The following is a 23,975-nucleotide window of genomic DNA, read 5'->3' on the forward strand; positions in this document are numbered from 1 at the left end:
TTAAATTAATATAAGGTGGGTGCACAATTGGTTGAAAGAACATACTTAGAGAGTAGTTATCGAACTGGGAGGGTGGATCTAGTGGGGTCCCACAGGGGTCAGTCCTGGGACCAGTACTATTCAGTATTTCCATTAATAACTTGGATAACAAAGTGATGACTCTGCTTATAAAATTTACAAGCACTTTGGACGATAGAATTAAAATTCTAAACTATCTTGGCACATACTATTGACCTGAAAATTCAAAGCTATTATCATTCATAATGGAAAACTGTATTTGGATATTTTACCATACAAATATGTATCCAATAAAATGTAAAGGACTTTAAACAATATTCCATTTTGTTTTTAAGTGGTTTATTCTCCGTTTGGTGTCTAACAATGCATAGATCTCCTGGACACTAATGAGAGTTGTGTACATTAATTTGAGTGTAGACCCCATGGTATGTATCTAATAATTGTTTAGCCTTGAAATCCTTTAGGTTTGGAAATTGTTTTTAATGGCAGCATCTCTCATGTCTGCCACAAATGTGTATTTAGCTCTCATGCAGAAGTCTTTGGGTATGCAGAGAAGACATTTATAAATTTAAACAAGTTACCAAGATCAGTAGCCTGCAAGAACAAAAAAGTCAGTTTTAATTGTATGGGACTATAAAAATAAATTTAAAGCTACTGACCAGTCTATATTAATTATCCTCCACAATTTTGGAGAACTGATCTGCCCTATAGTAAGTGTCAGGCCGGAGGATATTTTCTGGAAATTATCCATTTCAGCAAGTAGTCTTTAATAAGAGTGAGACACAACTTTAAGTGTAGCATTGCTGGTATAATATCTTTGTATTTGAGATTTGAATTTGGCCCACAGAAAGTAGTTTCATTATGATGTCTTCACACATGACATGCTTCAGCATCACATTCAACCTGTTCTCATATAATACAAGAAAAATCAAATCTTAAAACTTGACAGTTTAAATTTGCCTCCATATTAGATTCCAAAGAAGTAAGTTTTTAAACAAACCTAGGATCAATATAAATATTCACAAACTTTTGTCAATTCCAAATTAAGCAGTTTAGGAAAGACAGAAACAAATAAACATTCCTTTACTAGTTTGCCTTTCAAACACTGCTGCAAATTGATAAACGTTAAACCATCTCTTTTCATTGTCCAAACTGAGTGAAATGCAGAAAGTAAACAAGCCACATAAATAAAGGTAAATTCGTTATTTAGATTATTAAAACTGAAAATCTTTAAGTGTCATTCAGATATACATAAACATGATTAAGGAAATGTGGGGGAGTTTTTCAAATTATAATGGGCCTTACACTGAGGTAAAACCTGTGGGAGATCAGAATAACTTCACAGAAGTCAATGGAGGTACTCCTCAACTACCCTGATGCAAGTAATAACAGAATTAGGCCCATTATTGTAAAATGGATGTTCTCCAAATCTGTATGACAATCTGATCTGGTAAAAGAAAAAAGCCTCACAAGAAAATAGTTTATTCCTTAAATAAGGAACAATAATACATGCAGGCTAGGGATGCATTTTTACTACATTTAAATTATCTGTGTTATATTTTTCCCATGAGAGGTTCCTCTATGCTATTTTCAGCGACTAGTGGATTGGTCCATTTTGTCCACCCTCTTCTGCTCCCCTGGCTTTGAACCATCCACACCTGACGCTTAATCCCAAACCCGGTAAACTAGCTGAAGAGACTCCCATTAGCGTCAATGGGCTTGGGATCAGGCCCCTTTGCAGTCACAATTTTTCTTGCTACAGGTAGAACTAACAAGACTTTTTTCAGAGCCGGTCAGTGCCACTCCTTGTTTGGCAAAGGGATTGTTGTTGAATGACACATAGCACTGTCCCCACCCCAAAGTCTCAGACAACAATCCTGCAAAGTGCGGAGTCCTTTCAACTCCTATTGAAGTGGGATGCTCAACACCTTGCAGGGCTGAGCACTGCATGATCATCATTTCTGGGCTTCTGTCTATACTGGGTCTGAGGAGTGAGTGGCTGGGAGCAGGAAGTTTCCCTGTATTACCATACAAAGCGGTACCACTAGGCCCCCATGCACAGAACCAACCACTCTAACATATGATCCCTTCTCTAATTATTTTAAGTGTACTGGAGTTATTATAATAAGCTGTTCTACTCCATGGTTTTCCTTGGTGCCCTAGCAACCTACCCAGATCTGGAACATGATATTGCCTTTGTCACAGAGGATAGCATAGTTGTAAACAAAGACATCATGAGGCTGCTAGTCCCTTTATATAAGTGAGACCTGGATTTTCACAGATCACATTGTCAAAGTGATTTAAAATGTTTCAAGGCACATAATTTAGCAAACTCACAACTCTTTATCCCTTAAGAGAACTATCAACAAATTAAGGGGGTTATCTTCAACTTTGGCTCTTAAATGATTGCTCAAGCTAATCTTGCAGAAGATATATGGGTACAAGTCATTAGACTAAGAGGAAGACAATTACTGGCAGTGGAGCACAGATATTCACACACTCCCAGCAGACTTTGCACAGAAGAGGGTTGTTAAGTAAGAGGGGATTGAAAGAGGATTACAGCAAATGAAAGGCAAAAAGAACCCCACCCTACCCCCAATACAGCACAATAGCAATGAAATAAAATTTTCTGCAAAAGACTTTAATTTGTATAATAAATAACATACCATACTATCAAAATGTTAATAGCAGTATGAGAATTCCAGTTATTCTAAGTTTCTATCGCCAGTGAAATCCAATAATTAAAAAAAAATCTTGGAGGCTGAACTTGCAAGCACTTTCTACTGGTGACAGGTAGGACCTAGTGGGTAATCCCACTTACTACTCAATATGTTACTCCAGGTGGGAATGTTTGCAAGATTGGACCCTTACACATGTAGGACTTGATACCACAAATCCTCCTCTGTAGTATTCTTGTTGAAGTCAGGTAGAGTTCCATGCAAAGAGGCTTTATAAGATCAGGCCCTGCTTTAGTCCAGTGAGGCAATACTCCTATTGAGGTCAATGGGAGTTTTCTCCGTATAATGATGACTAAGGGACTGGTCCAAAGCCAACTGAAGTCAATATAAAGACTGTCTGACTTCATTGAGCTTTGGATCCGGCCCTAAAGACTGCATGATTTGGCCATTAGTGTGCATTTTGAATGCTTAATCATACTGAGTCAAGTGTTCCAATTTAAATTAAATCTTCATTGGTTCTTGTCTGTACTAATGAGGCTGGAAGAATATCCTGACATAGTGCCAGCAGGTACGCAAGTCCCCAGAAGTCTTTCTGTTGCCTTAATCTGGTTTTCAGTTCCAGATGGATTCCTATGGCATTGGGGTCAAAGATTCCTTAAAAGAAAGATTTTAGTTGCTATTTAACCCGGCATTACATCATGCTGAATTATGTATGAGTAGGGATTTAAAAAAAGGTTTGACGACTTTTGGGAAGGCACTCTGTGTTTGGTAAGGATTAAGTTTCATGATATAACAGAATAGCTTTGGGTTATTTTGGTTTTTTTATGACAAAGCTATTCCTGATTACATAAGTGTACTCTTCTTGAAATACAAGTTAGAGACACTGAATGAGGAGAAATATACTCACATAGTTTATATTCAGCAAGTAGGGATAGACACATGGAGTCTGAGTGATGAATAACTTGAAACATCTGAAGTTTCAGTAACCTAGGTCCTGACAGATCCTGCAATTCCTATTTAAGGAAATAATCCTGACACAAGTAATATCTTTAAAGTAAAAGGGTCTGCCAATGACAGTAAAGGCAGCAGGACTGGGCCTTTAATCTTCTCTTTAAACATTGTGGGAATATTTAAGAAGTTTCAGGTACAGTAAAACAGGTGGAGCAGAAAAGAGCCCTATATTCAGGTAGTCACCTCACTGATAAATACGCCCATTAAAGCTTCTGGCAGAGGATGGCAACATTACCTGTTTACCCAAACGAGCTACCAGTATTGACCAGAGACGGGAGAGGCAGTTTAAATTATGGAGGCTAATTGGGAAGCTAATTCTTGGGGCCAGATTATCACCCTTACTCATGTTTCATAGTGTCTAACTTGCACAGCCCCATTAAATGAATGAAGATACTCTAGGAATAAGAAACTACTGAACCTGAGTAAGGTGGGTTGGGTAGAATCAAGCCATTAGCAATCACGTGATCAAGACAACCATATTATTCTCTCAAGCTCTTTGATATGACAAAATTCCTGCTTGCCCAAGGAGTTTTTGTTATTCTGTTCTCTGTTGTTCTCTATTTTGGGTCAGAGACACTCGTATTAGGGACAGGAAGAGATAATTCACCAGACAGTAGGCTCTCTTTCACCCATACAGTACAGAGAACTGCAAAGCTTTGCGCAACTCAGTCATGAAATGCACCTAGAGCTCAAGCATAACTGCTGTCATCATAGCAGTTGAAATACTGGTCCACTGTATTTTTCCATGCCCATAGCCCTGTACATTCTGAAGCATGTGTTGGCAGAGAGAGTATCGTATTTCTGTCACTTGTGACACATGGCATCAGAAGTGCTTTCTGAAAGTACTTGATTGCATCATTTCCCTCGCTCACTGCCACAGGCTAGATGGAGAGAACAAAAGAGGAACATATTCAAACAGAGTTTTGTTTTGTTAGGTTAGTTTGTGAAGGGAGACGGTGGGAATGGCAGACAGTAGGCGCTGGCAATATTTTACAACAATCAAAATCTACACTTCTATAGAAGAGGCCAAGTGGTGCAGAGTACTCCCAGTGAGTAATACTAACTCACACCAGGAGTCCCTCTGACTTCAGGGGACCACTCATATGAATAAATATTACTCACTATAAATAAGGACTGCAGTACTGTGCCTTACATGTTAGTCTTTTTTTCCAGATACCCAGCCACTGCTGCTATGCAGCTGCCCCTGTTGCTGCTGCCTGCTCTTCTGGTTTATTCAGTTCTTACAGCCCAACCCAGAAATCAGGGACACAGCTCATGTAAACTAGGCTCTGGTCGTACCTCTGTAATAAAAGGACACAACCAGTATTTGCAATGGAAATACACTGAACAAAAGAACCTGTGGATGAACTTTAATATAAACAGCTTGAAGACTATGAACAAGTGTGTATGAGTCTCCTAGGACACGCTGCGTCAGACAGTGATGGTATACAGACTGAGGCCTGGCCTATAAGGGGTTGCCAGTGCAGCTATATTAGCAAATCTTCTTAGTGGAGGCACAGCTTATATTGACAAGAGTTCTTTTGCTAGTATTATTTATACCAGTTCCCCTATAACAAGGCTATATTGGCAAAATGACTTTACTGTACACACTTTTATACAGTCGAAGAGTTTGCAGCACAGCTATGTCAGTTAGGCTGTGGTTTTTTTCACACTGCTCACTGACATAGCTGTGCCAGCAACATTTTTAAAGTGTAGAGCAGGCCTGAGGCTGAGATCTAGCACTTTCAGTATAAAAATTCAGAGAGTCCTGGGGGAGGTTAGGTGATAAGGGAGCAGCAGCTGCTAACAGGATAACTATTAATCGTGTTCATCCATTGCTGGTCTAACGGGTTCTCAGAGGAAGGGTGAGATTTACCTGGGGAAGTTCAGCTTCTTCAGTTCTCCTCTCCTCTCACAACAAGGGGGCTTTCATCCGGATTCCCACTCCCTATGAGGCCACCGCTTCTCTCACGTTCCTCCCCTGCCCCTTCCTATTTAAAATAAATATTTTTTGTCATGCCACTCATGCTTTGGCTCCCAAGGAGACCCCATATTATTCACTCCTCAGGAGGAAGGGCTGTGAGATGAAGAGTCAAGCATCATCACTTTTTTTAGTGTCCATACGCACCACACCGATCTGAATTTTACTCAGCATTGTTCTCCCAATGGCACCACCGCATGCAACATTTCTAGTGTGCTAGTTTTTCTACATCACTAGAAGAAAATCCATACAAAGGCAATTTGCACTGGGTGCCACACAAATGTCAGGCTGAAACTGGAGAGATGCCTGAGGACATTCCTCCTGAAATGCAACAGGAAGGGAAGAAATAAGACGAACTAGTCTAAAAAGTATAATGGGAAAGTAAGAGTGCAACAATGGTCTTGTGGTTAAGGTATTGAATGGGGCTCCAGAAAACTTAGGTTCAATTTCTGGCTCTGCCACAGATTCTTTGCGTGGCCTCTGGCAAATTACTTAACCCCCTGTGCCTCAGTTCCCCATCTGTAAAATGGGAAGAACAGCAATTATGTTGTCTATATAGATTGCAAGCGCTTGAGTGTGTGAACTGTCTTTCACTGCTTGTATAGCATCTAATGCACTGGTGCCCTAATCTTGATTGGGGCATCTAGGCATGACCATAACAATAAAAATAATGGTGAGGCATGGTAGTGCCCCAAAATCTGAGCCTGACACTAAGGAGTAGGAGTACAGGATGAAGCCAAAATGCCCTTTTTTATTAAAGCGTGCAGGGGCGGGGGGAGGGGAGGGAGAGCTACACAGTTTGGGATCCTATGGCTCATCCCTTTGTAAACTCAACTGTTTTAAACTGTTTTTCAGCTAGCAATCTAGCTGCACTTTATTGAGGACTTGGACCTTTACCTTCTGTGAATAAACTTGCTTTTGAAATAAAGCTATGGAGGTTTTAAAAGGCTGTTGTCAGCATATTTTAGTGAGGTCTGAGCACAGCCCTAGGAGCTAGAAAACCTTGGCTTGTAATCCCACTTCTTACATTGACTGTCTAATGACAGTGAGTCACAGTAATACCTTCCTGACAGCTTTCCTCTCTGCAGAAGCGGGGATAGTAGTACTCTAGGTAGGGTGACCAGATAGCAAATGTGAAAAATCGGGACGGCGTGGGGGGGGTAATAGGAGCCTATATAAGAAAAAGACCCAAAAATCGGGACTGTCCCTATAAAATCAGGACTTCTGGTCACCCTAACTCTAGGCCAGTGGATTCCTCGGTTCCATGGCTAAGGAGCTTCTTAGGAAAAAAACAACCCTCCCCTTGCTGTGGAATTAAGAACATAGGAATTGACGTATCGGATTGAGACAATGATCGATGTAGTCTTGTATCCCATCTGACAGTGGCCAGTAGCACCTTCCCTTGAAGCAGCTGCAAGAAGCCCTGCCATAGGTTCAAGTATGGATCAAAATGTAAGCTTTCATTTAATATTGCAGCCCTCATGATAGGCCATACTTGGAAAGTTATTGTTAAAGTGTAACCTAACAAAGTGTCATCATCTAGATTATTAAAAAATTAAAAAGGTGCCTCTAGCCAGGGAAGGGATTCTCACTGGGTGCGGGGCCCTCTTAGGCGCGGGGCCCGATTCGGGGGAATTGGTGGAATAGGCCTAAAGCCGTCCCTGCCTGCCTCTTCCCCAGCCTTGACTTTTTATCCCAGTCCCTTTTTCCTTGTGTACCTCATTCCAGTCTCCACTCCTCAGGCTTCTCATCCCAGGTCTCCTCATCCAAACTGTCTCTCTCTTCCACTGGCTTTCAGTCCTAATCTTCCTTTCCAGGTTCCTCATCCAATTGCAGTCTCCACCAACCCCCTCCCTGGCTCCTTGTCCCAGTTTCTTTGCCCAGCCAGTTCACATTCTCCTCCCTTTCCCCAGCTCCTGATCTGATCTCAATGTTTTTTCTCCCCCAGCTGCCTGGTTATTAATCTTTTCCCCATTTCGTTCACCAGCTCCCAGTCTTATTTTCCAAGTACACCTCTACCCTGATATAATGCAACCGGATATAACATAACTTCGGATATAATGCGGTAAAGCAGTGCTTCGGGGGGGGCGGGGCGGGGCTGTGCGCTCCGGTGGATCAAAGCAAGTTCGATATAACGCGGTTTCACTTATAACGCGGTAAGATTTTTTGGCTCCCGAGGACAGCGCTATATCGAGCTAGAGGTGTAGTTAAATCGTTCCCTGCCTGGTAGCTCCTTGTCTCTGTCTCCTTACTAAGCCAGTCTCAATTTCCTCTTTTCCTCCCCTCTCCAACCCCCAAATCCTCCATCTATCTCAGTGCCAGCAGGAGATCATTAAGAGCACAGGAAATGCAGACTCCCTGTTCTCAGTTCCAGTGCCTGGCACAGAGCAACTGGAAGGAGCCATTAAGGAAAAAGTCTGGCTTTGTCCCAGTAGCTCTCGGCTGGAGCATGCTCAGTTGTTCTGTAGGGATGGCACATGTACAGTCCAATCACTGGTTGGAGCTGTGAGAACATGGAGTATGCTCAGTTGCCCTATTGAATGGTGCATGTGCTGTCTAGTCTCCAGTGGGAGAGGCTTGAGCAAGCTCAGTGAAGATAGAATCTTTGGAGATTTTAATTATAAAAATCAAAGAAGTTCTATTAAAAATATGAGCTACACTTTTTCAAAGGCTTTGAACTTGGCCAAACTTGGGCAGATTCTCATAGGGACAACAAAAGGCACATCCCTAGCACAAAAGCCACCCCTTGCCAAATTTTGAGTCCCTCCTCCAAAGCATAGAAGCACTAGAGAATGTCAAAGAAAAGGTCTCCACCTTTTTTTTTTTTTTTAAAACATGGGCCAAACAATGTATTTTCTTCTACCCTCTCCTGGAAATGGCTGAATCATTTTAGCTGAAATTTTCCAGAAAAGTTCAACCTGAGGCAGACACCTGATCTTGAAAATATCAGTCCAAAGGATTAAAGTATCACAAAGTTTAAGCAACTGAAAACAGTATTTTAGAATGGGAAGTGTCAGGCAACTTTAATAATAGGCATTCCAGCTCCAACAATAATAAAGCCACAGAACAGAAGGAAGCTGAAAAGCCACAACCTGAGCTTAAGGCTAAATAACAAAAATGCCAACAACAGAACACTACATTCAAGCTCCTTAACAATGGGGAAGTTCTGCTCTGGACCCCAGACTCCACAGTTCAAGTCCCTCTTTAGATAATGGATCTGAACCAGAACATTGGCGTCAAAGTCTTTGAAGTCTAAGGGAGTCCAGATCTATATCTAAATTTCATGGCTTGGCCTTACTTCTGGTATAAATTAATGAGAACTAAGATCGACTGATGAACTTAATTAAAAAATTCCGAAGTGCTGCACATTTGAGTTTCATAACATAGGCTATAGTCTTCTTGTAAAGTTGTTTTTGTAAATGGGGAATAACTTGTTGATATACTACAGACTATAATGTACCATAACAAAAAGGGAACTGCCTTCTAGTCACCAGAATTTGAACAAAGACCCTGCTTACTTTGACCTGTGAAAAAATATAGGTATTAAATAGAGAAGCAAAATCATAACTACACTAAAGACTAAGCGTCAATGAATTGTAGCTAGTAAAACATGCATTATATATAGGTCCATAATGTTGATGTTAAGGAACAGAATTGCATGCTAAGTGTATGTATTATACATGGCAGCTGATATACTATAACTCATAAGTCTAACATATCTCAAATACCACCTCTGTTTGCTCCTTTATCAAATCTCTTGTCAGAGGATTTCACTGTACAGATATGAATAAATTACTCAACAGTAACTTTTTTCTGGTCATTGGAACACTCAAAAGGGGCTTTGCAAAGTACTAAAACAACCAGGGAATTAACCTATAAACCTGATTTTAAAATACCGCCAGACTTCATTCACCAGGTACTTTCTTTTTTTTTTTTTTTTTGAACAGTAGGATAAGCACCCAAAACTTCACATGCATATTCAAGCTCTCCAAATCTACTGAGTCAAATTCACCTCTGGTCTCAATGCCATCAATTGCAGTATAGTTATGCCAGGAATGAATTTGTTCCATAGGTTCTGCAAAATTAGATCGCATGAGAACAAGCTGCCATGTAAGACTTCTAACTTTTGACTGGGCTGCAAATACTGATGCTGTTCTGTTATATCTGCTTCCAAAAGTGGCTGAAATATAAAAGCGCAGCAGTGTGAAAAATGGAAAAACAACAAGGAACAGAAAAAGCTAACATACGTTTTCCAAACTCCAATGAAAACTTTTTTTCCCACAAGTTTGTGGGGAAGACTTTGGCTTGGTTCTTATTTCATCAAGCCCAGTTCACTCATCCATAGGAATTTAATGCTCTCTTCCCTTACTTAATTCAATGGCTGCTCCATTATTCTATCTTGCCATGAAGCAGTTTCCGTCTGTAACTGGATGATGAGCTGCACAGTTTTGGCTGAGGATGCTGTCATTGGAATGTGCTAAGTGGGACAAAAGGGTGTTTTGATGCTATGACTGGTACTCCTCTTGGCTTCCTTGTGAGCCCAATTATATTACATCTTTGGAGCATGGATTACTCTTGTATAGATCCCAATCTTATTCCAGATCCCAGGCTTGCTCATAGAAATTTCCAAGCCATCTGGTTGACTCATTGTTCCTCATGTTTGGAAGCAGTTTATATATGCAATATATATATTTATGCAAATAAAAACCCCTGTGGCGTTTTATCATTCACAGCTTAATAAGCTTATGTATTTCTGTGGCCAAATTGTGTCAGTTAGGCACCAGCTCACATTGTGGAAAAAACTTCCAGAGCTTCTCAGCATGCAGAGTCCTGGGACTATGCCCACGGCACTACACTTTTGGAGGCTAGAGAGTGTGCTCCCACCAATGTCTAGCCAGCTTCTTTGGCTAGAGTGGAGGAGATTGAGACCATAGGAACCACATGTAGTGGCCAGGCACAATCTGGCCTATTGGGTTACAGAAGTGTAAGGATATGCACAGTGGGCTAGATTCATAAGAGAATTTATGCACCTAACTGTTACTGTAGGCACTTAAATCCCAGACTCAGACCCCACTGGGATTCACAAAGTCCCCGCTCAACCACTGTCAAACTCTATAGTTGCCTAAGGTCATTCAGTGCCTTAAATTTTGCAGTAAAAGTTCTTTAGACTCCTATTTTTCTGCCTCTGTGCATGTGCACTACAGCCATATACCAGTCATCCAGACACCTACCAGATCAGGCCCCTATAGGCAAGTTTCTACAAAAGAGCTGCGGTGGGTGGTTGCGGGGAAGAGGACAGCTTCCCTCACAAATTATAGCATAAGTAGTTAGAGTATGCACCTGATCTGTGGGCAGGGGCAGCTCCAGGCCCCAGCATGCCAAGCCGTGGGGGGCAATCTGCCACCGCCGCCATGAAGGCAGCAAGCAGGCTGCCCTCGGTGGTGTGCCTGCAGACAGTCCGTTGGTCCCGCGGCTTCGGAGGACCTCCCGCAGCCATGGTGAGTATCTTAACTATGAGGCACGCCTGCGGGAGGTCCGCCGAAGTCGCGGGACCAGCAGACCGTCCGCAGGCACGCCACCGAGGGCAGCCTGCTTGCTGCCTTCACGGCAGCGGCAGAGCGCCCCCCACGGCTTGCAGCCCTAGAGCCGCCCCTGGCTGTGAGAGACCCCTGGTTCAAGTCCCATCTCCATCTGACAGGTCGAAGGGATTTGAACAGTGATCTGCCACCTGGAGGGTAGCTCTGGACGGTGGTCTATCTGGGCTATGGGGCTCCCTCAATCTCTCCTGTTGAGTGTATTCTACTGTGCATAAATAATGAAAATAATCATTGGGTCAGAGAGAGAGAATGAGAATGACTGTAGCTTCATGCTTAGGGCACACACCTGGAAGTGGCAAATCCTAGTTTGAATCTCTTCTCCCCTGTGATCTGGACTGGGAACCTGAACCATGATCTTTCACATTTCAGGTGAGTATCTTAACTACGAGGCTAAAATTTTGAGGATCAACCCCCGCCCCCCCCCCAAGCTTCTTGCTAAAATAGCATAGGCACCAAATCCCAAGAGATGGATTTCAGCTGAGAATCCCACACAGAGGGAGGCACCTCCCTCCATCCCAGACTTAGACACTCACTCAGTTAGAGATGGAAACTACTTTAAGGCAAGACAGAATTATGGTACAGCCTCCAAATTAAGTAAGGGAAGAGAGGATTAAATTCTTAGCAATGAGTGAACTGGGCCTGAGAAGCAAATTGGTTGCGTCTATTTTCTACCTTGACAATAGAATTGCACAAAGCACTGTCGAGTTTTGTGGTAAAACTGTGCTTGATGACCTAAGGCCAACATACTTGGGTGTCATTCTTGACCTCACATTGACCTTTCATGATCACCTCAAGCCTCTACAGTGAAGACTCACATCAACATTGTTCAAGAATTTAGTGGGAAGAAGGTGGGGGTCGACTACCCCGGTGCTATGACGATCCGCCTTGGCCCTACTGTACTCAGTTGCAGAGTACTGTGCCCCGATGTGGACAAGAAGCTCCCATACCCAACTCGTGGGTAGGCAGCTGAATCAGACCATGCAAATCATCACAAAAACTTTAAAATCAATACCTCTAAAGTGTCTTTCTGTATTAGTAAATATCGAACCTTCAGCTATCCATTAAGATATAGCCACAGTATGAGAACTTAAGTGTGCCAAGGACTAACCAGAACTTCCCATCTGGCAGGTAACATACCCCATAGCATGGTTAACATACCCCAACAATGGCTGAAATTGAGAAAACCCACTATGGACCACACATGATCACCCCATGTCTCTGGATCTGGCCAGGGAATGGCAAGTGTCTGGATCTCATCTATTGTTCCAAACAAGTACATTCTTTCTGATCCAACAAGCCACTCTCCCGGTTTCAACCTTCCACACAGACCTTGGACTACATTGAACCACATCCAAAAAAACCATGGAAGATGTGGCTACTTGATGCACAAGTGGAAAATCAAACCATCAAACATCATAACTCAGTGCCCCAAGTATGGATTCAAAGGTAAATTGGATGATATCCACAGCATCACAGAGGAGGCCTGGAAATGGCTTATGGACCTACAACTGCATCTCTAGAATTTTGTTCTGAAGATGCCATACACACAAGACAGGGAGACCTATCTCCGTGGGAGGAGTGAGGCTTAGCACATATCCCTTGGCTTGGCATCTGCAATTGGCCAGTTTAGGTGAGGAGCAGCCAAATGTGCTGTCTTTTGTGAACCCATCTCTCCTCATTCAATGGGTAGGGAGCCCAGGTGCTGAACTTAGGTTTTGTGAATCCCAGTGATTTTCTAGCCACCTAAAATATTGTCATGGTGACACTGAGTATTGCCACGTCTAAGTTTCTTTGTGAATCTAGTGCTATATGCCTTTAGCCTTCATTTAAGGGCTGGATAGAAATGCTTTGCTAGGGCTGTCTCTGGGGATGCAGTATGTGTACTCTGGAGTGGGTAGCAAACTAGTTAAATTCACTCTGGAGTAAGAGATGAAGAAAGAAGGCATGGGAAGTAAGATAATTAATGCATAGAATGGCCACAATAATAGCACATACAGCGTTGCCAATCCAGAGTAGTGTATGATTCCATTTATTGCACTGATTCATAATGAACTCATGACTTACTTTTAAAGTCATTCAAGTTTCTTCTGGTTAAGCTTGGCTGGACAGAGGAGACTTTCCGGCTTTGTAAGCCAATTATGATTCACTACTCACTGGCACCATAAAAGGTATTCAGCATTCCTGAAACTTTTGCATCACATGAAAGTGAGTAACGTGAAAGGGTATATTTTTAGTTACAGTTACAGCACAGGAATCAAACTGCACATTCTCATTTTTTTGCTATCCCAGCAGTGTGGGTGTGATATTTATTTCACGATTGTATCACATTAAAAAAAATGCAAAGGAAGAGGATACATTCTGCTGAAAGATAGCCCTTGCTCCACAATACATCAAAGTGTTTGTAGTCATCAACACTGAAGAATATTGGGATCAATCTGTTTTAGATTTCAAAATAAAACCCAGTTTGGCTACATTGCTATTTGTAGTTATCATCAAGGCATGTCATTTGCAGTTAGCTCAAAAAGATATCCAGAGTTAGTTGTTGGTTCCCTTTACATGTAGTAGTTATTGAGTGCCAAGTCCTCTGGCCTATGCAAGGACCATGGAAAGTTCTGAGTATAGCGGAACCATCATGACTCCTCTTTGCATGGAAGGTCAGGGTTCAGAGACATTGTACACGGTGCCTCTGGACCAGGTGCCACAGGCCAAGCTTTGGCAGTAGGGTGGGAGGTATGAGCTAGCAGAGGGGAATGGCATGGCAAATGGGATCAATGATTTCATGGAACCACATGGTGGTGATAGAGAGATGTGGGAGTGGTGATGAGTGGGACACAGAAACCACAAAAGACAAACTACAATGTCTCCTCTGCCGTGCTGCAGCCTGGTGGTGGTGGTGGGGTGGCCCCTACCATCCATGACAAAGCACCCATGTTGCAAAATGCACTTTTACTTGGTCTTTGCTTTGGGGACAATATTTGTCCCTTAACAATGCAGAGGTGTTTAGACTTTCCAAAAGCTGCATGTTTGTGTGTTGAGCCAATCATATTCTTGTTATAGGTTTTAATGGGGAAATAATTTATACAGTTATTTTTGTTCCTTTTAGATTGAATTTCAGGAACTTGAACACAACTACACAGGCCAGAAACAGCTTAGAAGATCTGACCTGTAAAAGAGTAGCATTTATCTCCTTACACATCTATGTTATACCATAATTCCACAGGGCAATGGTTAAAGAATCCTCTCATATTAACTAACAGCAGAGCTTATGACATTTCAGAAGCTAGTTGTACATCCTCTTTCAAATATCTTCCTAAATCTAAAAATAACCCCCGTATTTTATTCACTTGCATTATAAATGCAAATGAATGAAGGGAGCTGCTATATTCTTTCTTTATGACAGTGGGTGAGGTTCATCCTTGGTTAACTCCACTGAATTCAGCCACCAGAGAGCAACATACCTACATATACAAGAGCAGGTCTGGTGCTCTATCCAGTCAAGGTCAGAAATACACATATGAGCAATGACCAGTACATTGCAATAGTGTTTTGAGCAGGATTTCATTCAAAGATTTGTGTTACAGGTTTCCCTTACATTAACAACAGCATGTTATATGTACAGTACAGCCAAGGATTTTCAATTTGCTAGCAGGAAAAGAGTTTTGTTTTTGAAGCTGGGAAAGCAATGCTCACACCTAACATAGGCTACTCGCTCTTAAACCAGCCCTGAAGAGAGTGCTGTGAATAAACTTGTATGAAAGACAAAGCCGCAGGTGGGCATCATTGGCACTGGCCTGCACTGAGTGTAGGACGGACTCTAGCGACGCCAGCAGGATCTCCAAAATTCAAAGCACAAGACTTCTGGGCTCTCCTGAACAAGGAGCGCACATTCACTGCTACAACTCTTGAGAGGATATAATGCTTCTCTCCATGGACCTCCATTTCTGCTGCCTGCGGGAGGAAAGGGAAGTGTCTGTATGTGTAGAGGTCATGACTTTGCTCTGCTTTTTGTCCTACTGTTAAAAGGTTTGACTAGCTCTTAAAGAAAGTGGTGCCTTGAAACCTCTCACCCCTTTCCCCTTGCCCACCAGCTAAATCTTCAACAGCTTTTGTTCATTCAACAAAGGATACAAAGTAGAATGTTTACTCACTACGGTAGCAGAATTGCACAGACAGGCCTAACCATGTCGCAACTGAGGTGGGATGTGTGTATACCTCTTTACTGATGTAAAGTGTTGACGTCTATCTTGTGGTACTGTGAGAGTGGTGTTGAAGGCTGTTCCTATTCATTATGGAAGGTGAACTGTGTTATCAGAGCTGCCAGGTGTGGAAGGCTCATTTATTGCAGACAGCTTTGATATTTTTGAAAGGAATATAAAAAGAAAATGTTTAATTATTGCCAGAAACGCCTTCCCTCCCCAGCATAATTATTTTAGTGCTGAGAAGAGCGGAAATACCTTCACATTTTAAATATCTCTACATCCTTCAGACCATTAAAATGGATTTTAATTGGAAAATATTACAGATGGAACAAGACAATAGAATGGATCATCCTTTTAAAAAAACCAACTACACCACCAATAACAAACGTATGCTCACTAAGAAATTTATAAGCCAGGGTGCAGGAGAATCAGTAGGCATTCCGGTAGGTTCTCTCACCAATTGAGGCAAGTACAGCATTTTGGCTGAGGTAATGTGTGTTTTTAGCCTAGTCATACAATATTTTACAAAGCAAAGTTAGGTTAGTATGGATAAATAGAATAATACGGGCACAATCCAGAGCTCATAGAAGTCAATAGAAATATGCTCATTAACAAAGGATGTTCAATTTGGATCTCATTCTGAAGATTATTACTCTGTCAACACAAATAGTGAGAACACTGTCACTGTTATGACACCTCCCATGAAACTAATACCTATCGGCCACAGGCTACATTTAGGGCTGTAGCTTTTGAGGGATGGTGTTAGGATTAGGACCAAACCCTAGCCTCAGGCTTCCCTGGGTGGTCCCAACCCTAACCTCAATCCTCATCTTTGCCCAAGGCCCTCTGCAAATGTCACCACAAATTGTAGCCTAGGGCCTTCTGCTGATGCAAGCCCTAACCCCAGGTAAGAAAGCTAATGTTACACCTATATTGTAAAAAGGGCACATGACCCAGCTAATGTCAGGCCTGTCAGCCTGACATTGATCCTGAGCAAAACTAATGGAACAGCTGATACATGACTTGACTAATAATTAAAGGAGAATAATGTAATTGATACCTATTAACATGTGTTTATGGAAACTAGAGCCTGCCAAAGGATCTTTTTGTTGAGATTACAAATTTGATTGATAAAGGCAATAGTGTTGATTAATACATTTTAACTTTGGGAAGGCATTTGACTTGGTTCCACTCAACAATTTGATTAAAAGTATACAAAATTAACATGGCACACCTTAAATGGATTAAAAATTAGCTGGCTAACTGACAAGTCTCAAACTGTAATTATAAATTGGGAATAGTCACTGAAACAGAACAGCTCTATTGGGGTCCTGCAGGGTTTGGTTCTGGCTCTGTTATCGAACATTTTTATCAGTGAGCTGGAATAAAACAAAATCACTACTGATGAAGTTCACAGATGACAAAGATTGGGGTAGTGGTAAATAATGAAGAGGACAAGTCACTGACACAGAGTGATTTGGCTCATTCAGTAAGCTGGATTCAAGCAAAAAAATACTTGGTTTTAATACTGCTAAATGTAAATGTATATATACCTTGGGGGAAAAAATGTAGACCATAGTTACAGGACGGGAGACTTTATCCTGGGAAACAGATTCTCAAGAAGACTGCTGGTCATGGTGGATAAACAGCTGAACATGAACTCCCCAGTGTAATGCTGTGGCCAAAAGGGCTAATGCTATCACTGGATACATATAGGGGAATAACAAGTAGGAATAGAGATTATATTACTTATGCATTTGTAAAATTATTCTCCCTAACCTCTGAAGATAGGACAAGAAGCAATGGGCTTAAATTGCAGCAAGGAAGGTTTAGGTTGGATATTAGGAAAAGCTTCCTAACTGTCTGGGGAGTTAAGCACAGGAACAGATTGCCTAGGGACGTTGTGGAATCTCAGTCACTGGTGGTTTTTAAGAACTGGTTAGACAATCACCTGTCAGGAATGGTCTAGTCATTACTTAAGTCTTGCTTTGAGTGTAGGAGACTGGACTAATGACCTCTTGAGGTCCCTTCCAGTCCTACACTTCTATGATAATGTGTTACATACTTCAGGCACATGCAGAATCCATTATCCAGTATATACCCCTTTTGACTAGTACAGTCCTGTTTTCAGATGTCTTAGTGTCTTGTGAATTTCCTTCAAAACACCCAGAAAAAAAATCTGTTTTTCCATGTCATTATTCAAAACTTTCTTTTTTTGTAGTAACTACAAATGGTTCTGTGGAAGGTTGGACTAGCACACACCCTTATAACGGAGTATGGCACAGCAGGCTCTTTTACTGTAGCACCCCCAGCTCACAGTTACTCTTGTCCTGTGGTGCACTGCCTCTTCATGCCTGTCAGCCCTCCAGCCAGGTCATGTTTTAGTTTACCTCTTCCAGGGTAAGAATTGCAACCAAAACTCCCTATTCTTATATTCAGTCTTTGGCCATTAACTCTGGGTTCTATGGTCCTTACACTCCTTTGCTCCAGGCTTTCAGTTATCCTAGTCCCCTTCTGAGAAGCCTCACACCACCCCTCAGCAGCTAGTAGTGGAACTTCAGCCCTCTCATTGCACCAGGTTCCACTCCAGTCTAGGGATATAGTAACCATTAGCTATGGTCTGCTCCCTCAGACTCCTGGCTGCTAACTCCCTAGACTTCTTCCTACTACAGCCTTTTTTTCAGACCACACCCAACCCCACATTTCCCCAGATTCCTGTAATAAGCAACACTACTCAGAGCTTCTCCCTAGTGCCTGCTTTAGGATGTTCAGTCATCATAACTCTCTGTGTTAACACCTACCAGTTCATTCGCTCCCCACTACTAAGAGAGTGACTACTAAATTCTTCCATCTCTCCCTAGAGCACTCTCTGCTCCACACTGCCTACCTTTATAGCACCATCTAGTTCATCTCCACCTGTGCTTAATCTTTAATTAGGCCTGGATCACCCTCCAGGTGCAATGGTTATTGGACTCTCAGGGACCAGGCCACATTAACCCTGTTAGAGCCAGGAGGGGGTATACATCTCATCACAGTTTGTTTGAAATGTATTGCTACACTGAATAGAATTTGCTCTGTATTAACCAGGAGGAAACAGTGCTGTTGCTGCAGTGGAATGAATATATTCAGTGTAATGAACCATGTTTGGAGTGAAGAGAAACACGGAATGAGTGTAGACTCTATCAAAGCTGTTCTTTTGCTCAAGGTGAACATAACTATACTTAGTGTTTCATGATACGTTCATTCAGAACACTAAATTATTGGAAAAATCCTCCATTCAGACTGATTCTGTTGAGTCAGAAGCTGGCAGTATTCCCGTTTTTTAAAAACATGCACCCTTGTCTGTTCTATGACTATTTTGTGGCTCTTAAGAGAGTGACATCATATTTGAAAATATGGTCATCTTAGAAATACAAAATCTTCCTCTCTAAAAGAGGTGCAGGTTCAGAAGCAGATTTAATGTGGATTGAAAATGTATTAATTTAAGCATAGAGACTCATTCAAATATCTGCATTTGTGGAGGGAAAGATTCTCTGTACAGTAGCTCCTCCCTCTCCCTCCCCTAGTTCCACTCCCCCAAAATGAATCTCTACAATGAACCCATAGAGGGACTTCGCTGGGGTTCTCAAGAAGGGGGATGTTGTCAAAAAGTATAGGTTCAGATTATACCTCCTTTAAAACTCCTGTTATTTGGTGATTGATAATATCCTCTCTCTTGTTTTCTTGGACGTGCTATCTGTACCTGGGAAATTAAAACAGCAACAAAGCAGTAACATGTCTTTACCTGGGACCTGAAGTATTTGTGCTCTGCTTCTGTGGAGGCAGCGCAAGTTAGTTGAGAAAACAAACCTCTTAGTGTTGGTACACAAGCAATTGAAAGGGGTGGGGAGGGACAAAACGTCATTGTTTCAAACATTGTGTAAAATAGTATAATCTTTGTGCATTGGGTGCTTGTTCAGATATAGGAGTAATGGTCTGAAATACTGCCATCTTGTGGTAGTTGGGGTTATGACATCCATCTGAACAGGCATCAGAATAAATAAAGGATTTGAGCCTTCATGGTGTTGAGTGCCCTCAAACCCCATTGATATCATTAGGAGTTAAGGGCACTCAGAACCTCCCATGAAAGCTCAGTCTCTTACAGAATGTAGACCAAAAAGCAGATGCAGACTTAGAATGATGTGGGTGTCATCTTGAGTTCTCTGGACTTTCTTCAACAGTTATGGATCAAAGTGTACCCACATTGCCTTGCCCTCTCGTTTTCATAGCTTTTCCCTGAGATTTTAGAAAAGGGAGGGAAGAGGTCATTAAATCTTCCCTCTGTGTGTGAACATTTAGTATATGTTTGAAAACATTTCAGAAAAACAGCAACATTCTTTATCTGCAGGTGGGGATGGTGTCAAGAGATTGAATGTGTAGGGCTCAGACAATTAAAGGGAGCTTGCCATGGTATGGATATTTTGGAGAGAAGCTCTTTTTTGAGAGACTACCTCCTAATAGAAACAAGACAAATGAATGTAGAGCTATTGAGCATCGGGTAGTTTGAATCAGAGAGCCAGCAAAATATCGGAGAGGGTAAGGGCCACATAAGAGCTGGGTCACATCTGGTATTTTCCAAATTTTCTGCAAAAGAAAAAAAATCAGTTTGGGGGTTTCCATCTTTCCCATTTTTGCTTTCCTTCCCCCTTTTCCTTTTCTAACTTCCACTAGCAAAAGTTAAGTTTAAGTTTTTTTAATGCAAACTAGAAACATTCTGTCAAATGAAAATTTTCATGGGAAAATCTTTGTTATGATGAAAAACCATTTTTGTCAGAAAAACGGTTTTATAAAAACTTTCCACAAAGTGTAGGTGAAATTCACCCCATGCAGAGGGCTTGCATGAAGCCCATGCAATCAATAATATAAGGCCTTTTTAAATTATCTTCCAAGTACTCAAGTGGAGATAAGACTTTGTGCTTTCCTTCAGCATAGGGGTGAATTTTGCCTGATTGAAGAATTAGCAATAATTAACTTAATGATTTTACCTCCTTTTCCTGACAGTAGAGTGTCTGTAAGCATATCCTTATTTCTCAGAATTTATTTATTATTCAAATTTATTTGGCTAATATCTTTCTCACAGTTTTCAGTGTATAGACTTGTCACATGTATTTTAAAACCAAGCAGTGTTGCTTGCTTCAGGTTGGTCAGATCAGTTACATGGCATTGTTTGTGTTCCCTTATCAGGCAAGATTGTGGCCAACCGGTACATGCATACTTAAAGGTGTCTTCTATTCTTATGCCCCTATAAGAAGAGGGCTGTAGCCACCAAGACTCTATAAAAGCCATTGCATTTCCTCAAAGACAGCTTGTGGTTGTGCCCTCACACCTGCTAGCCTTTCCAAAAGGGTCTAGGAAGAAGCTGTACCATGGTCCTATCTCCTTTCATCTCTGGCTAGCAGAGCTTACTGGCCTCAGAAAGGACCACATGCTGCACCTTCTTAAGTAGTATCTGTGCACCACAGGAGCTCTGGGTTGCAGAATGTAGCCACGAAAGCACAGCCCAGCCCATAGAAACCGGACTTCCTTGTAGTCATTCCATGTAGCCAGTGGTGTAACTGAAAACAAAATTTGGACCTATCTTTACATATATTCATAAGTGACTTCGCTCCTTTACATTCATTTTAATTCAACCTCAACTTTCATGACTGATATGACTTTATACCTTCTACTATTGCACTGACATCTAGAGAGTAAAAGCCACAGTGAACATTTACGCCTACTGATTTCCTCTCTATTTTTCCATAGTGGTTCTCAGTCATTAACATTTTCTTCCAGAACATAAGAACATAAAAAAGGCCGTACTGGGTCAGACCAAAGGTCCATCTAGCCCAGTATCTGTCTACTGACAGTGGCCAATGCCAGGTGCCCCAGAGGGAGTGAACCTAACAGGCAATGATCAAGTGATCTCTCTCCTGCCATCCATCTCCATCCTCTGACGAACAGAGGCTAGGGACACCATTCTTACCCATCCTGGCTAATAGCCATTTATGGACTTAGCCACCATGAATTTATCCAGTTCCCTTTTAAACATTGTTATAGTCCTAGCCTTCACAACCTCCTCAGGTAAGGAGTTCCACAAGTTGACTGTGCGCTGCGTGAAGAAGAACTTCCTTTTATTTGTTTTAAACCTGCTGCCTATTAATTTCATTTGGTGACCCCTAGTTCTTGTATTATGGGAATAAGTAAATAACTTTTCCTTATCCACTTTCTCAACATCACTCATGATTTTATATACCTCTATCATGTCCCCCCTTTTTAATGATTCCTAACATCCTGTTTGCTTTTTTGACCGCCTCTGCACACTGCGTGGACATCTTCAGAGAACTATCCACGATGACGCCAAGATCTTTTTCCTGACTCGTTGTAGCTAAATTAGCCCCCATCATGTTGTATGTATAGTTGGGGTTATTTTTTCCAGTGTGCATTACTTTACATTTATCCACATTAAATTTCATTTGCCATTTTGTTGCCAAATCACTTAGTTTTGTGAGATCTTTTTGAAGTTCTTCACAATCTGCTTTGGTCTTAACTATCTTGAGCAGTTTAGTATCATCTGCAAACTTTGCCACCTCACTGTTTACCCCTTTCTCCAGATCATTTATGAATAAATTGAATAGGATTGGTCCGAGGACTGACCCTTGGGGAACACCACTAGTTACCCCTCTCCATTCTGAGAATTTACCATTGATTCCTACCCTTTGTTCCCTGTCCTTTAACCAGTTTTCAATCCATGAAAGGACCTTCCCTTTTATCCCATGACAGCTTAATTTACGTAAGAGCCTTTGGTGAGGGACCTTGTCAAAGGCTTTCTGGAAATCTAAGTACACTATGTCCACCAGATCCCGCTTGTCCACATGTTTGTTGACCCCTTCAAAGAACTCTAATAGATTAGTAAGACACGATTTCCCTTTACAGAAACCATGTTGACTATTGCTCAAGAGTTTATGTTTTTCTATGTGTCTGACAATTTTATTCTTTACTATTGTTTCAACTAATTTGCCCAGTACTGACGTTAGACTTACCGGTCTGTAATTGCCGGGATCACCCCTAGAGCCCTTTTTAAATATTGGTGTTACATTAGCTAACTTCCAGTCATTGGGTACCGAAGCCGATTTAAAGGACAGGTTACAAACCTTAGTTAATAGTTCCGCAACTTCACATTTGAGTTCTTTCAGAACTCTTGGGTGAATGCCATCTGGTCCCAGTGACTTGTTAATGTTGAGTTTATCAATTAATTCCAAAACCTCCTCTAGTGACACTTCAATCTGTGACAGTTCCTCAGATTTGTCACCTACAAAAGCCAGCTCAGGTTTGGGAATCTCCCTAACATCCTCAGCCATGAAGACTGAAGCAAAGAATCCATTTAGTTTCTCCGCAATGACTTTATCGTCTTTAAGCGCTCCTTTTGTATTTTGATCATCAAGGGGCCCCACTGGTTGTTTAGCAGGCTTCCTGCTTCTGATGTACTTAAAAAACATTTTGTTATTACCTTTGGAGTTTTTGGCTAGCTGTTCTTCAAATCCTCTTTGGCTTTTCTTATTACACTCTTGCACTTAAGTTGGCAGTGTTTGTGCTCCTTTCTATTTGCCTCACTAGGATTTGACTTCCACTTTTTAAAGGAAGTCTTTTTATCTCTCACTGCTTCTTTTACATGGTTGTTAAGCCATGGTGGCTCTTTTTTAGTTCTTTTATTGTTTTTCTTAATTTGGGGTATACATTGAAGTTGGGCCTCTATTATGGTGTCTTTAAAAAGGGCCCATGCAACTTGCAGGGATTTCACTTTAGTCACTGTACCTTTTAACTTTTGTCTAACTAACCCCCTCATTTTTGTATAGTTCCCCCTTTTGAAATTAAGTGCCACAGTGTTGGGCAGTTGAGGTGTTCTTCCCACCACAGGGATGTTGAATGCTATTGTATTATGGTCACTATTTCCAAGCGGACCTGCTATAGTTACCTCTTGGACCAGCTCCTGCGCTCCACTCAGGATTAAATCTAGAGTTGCCTCTCCCCTTGTGGGTTCCCGTACCAGCTGCTCCATGAAGCAGTCATTTAAAGTATCGAGAAATTTTATCTCTGCATTTCGTCCTGAAGTGAAATGTTCCCAGTCAATATGGGGATAATTGAAATCCCCCACTATTATTGTGTTCTTAATTTTGATAGCCTCTCTAATTTCCCTTAGCATTTCATCATCACTATTACTGTCCTGGTCAGGTGGTCGATAATAGATCCCTAATGTTATATTTTTACTAGAGCATGAAATTTCTATCCATAGAGACTATATGGAACATGTGGATTCGCTTAAGATTTTTACTTCATTTGAATCTACACTTTCTTTCACATATAGTGCCACTCCTCCCCCTGCACGACCTGTTCTGTCCTTCCGATATATTTTGTACCCCGGAATGATTGTGTCCCATTGATTGCTCTCAGTCCACCAGGTTTCTGTGATGCC

At 41.5% G+C, this 23,975-nt stretch overlaps 2 long non-coding RNA genes across 2 annotated transcripts in view; one reads left to right on the forward strand and one right to left on the reverse strand.

Annotated features, from left to right (window-relative positions):
* Positions 1 to 23,975, forward strand: part of LOC120407940 — a 79,802-nt gene that overhangs the window by 26,307 nt on the left and 29,520 nt on the right. The window lies entirely within an intron of this gene.
* On the reverse strand, positions 4,468 to 18,339 carry LOC120407939. The gene is made up of 3 exons (XR_005600343.1): positions 18,286 to 18,339; positions 5,584 to 5,698; positions 4,468 to 4,588 (listed from the first exon to the last, which is right to left on the reverse strand). It is a non-coding gene; the product is annotated as an uncharacterized LOC120407939 (long non-coding RNA).

Source organism: Mauremys reevesii, linkage group 6 (genome assembly GCF_016161935.1).
Source record: "Mauremys reevesii isolate NIE-2019 linkage group 6, ASM1616193v1, whole genome shotgun sequence".
Classification (NCBI taxonomy): Eukaryota; Metazoa; Chordata; order Testudines; family Geoemydidae; genus Mauremys; species Mauremys reevesii.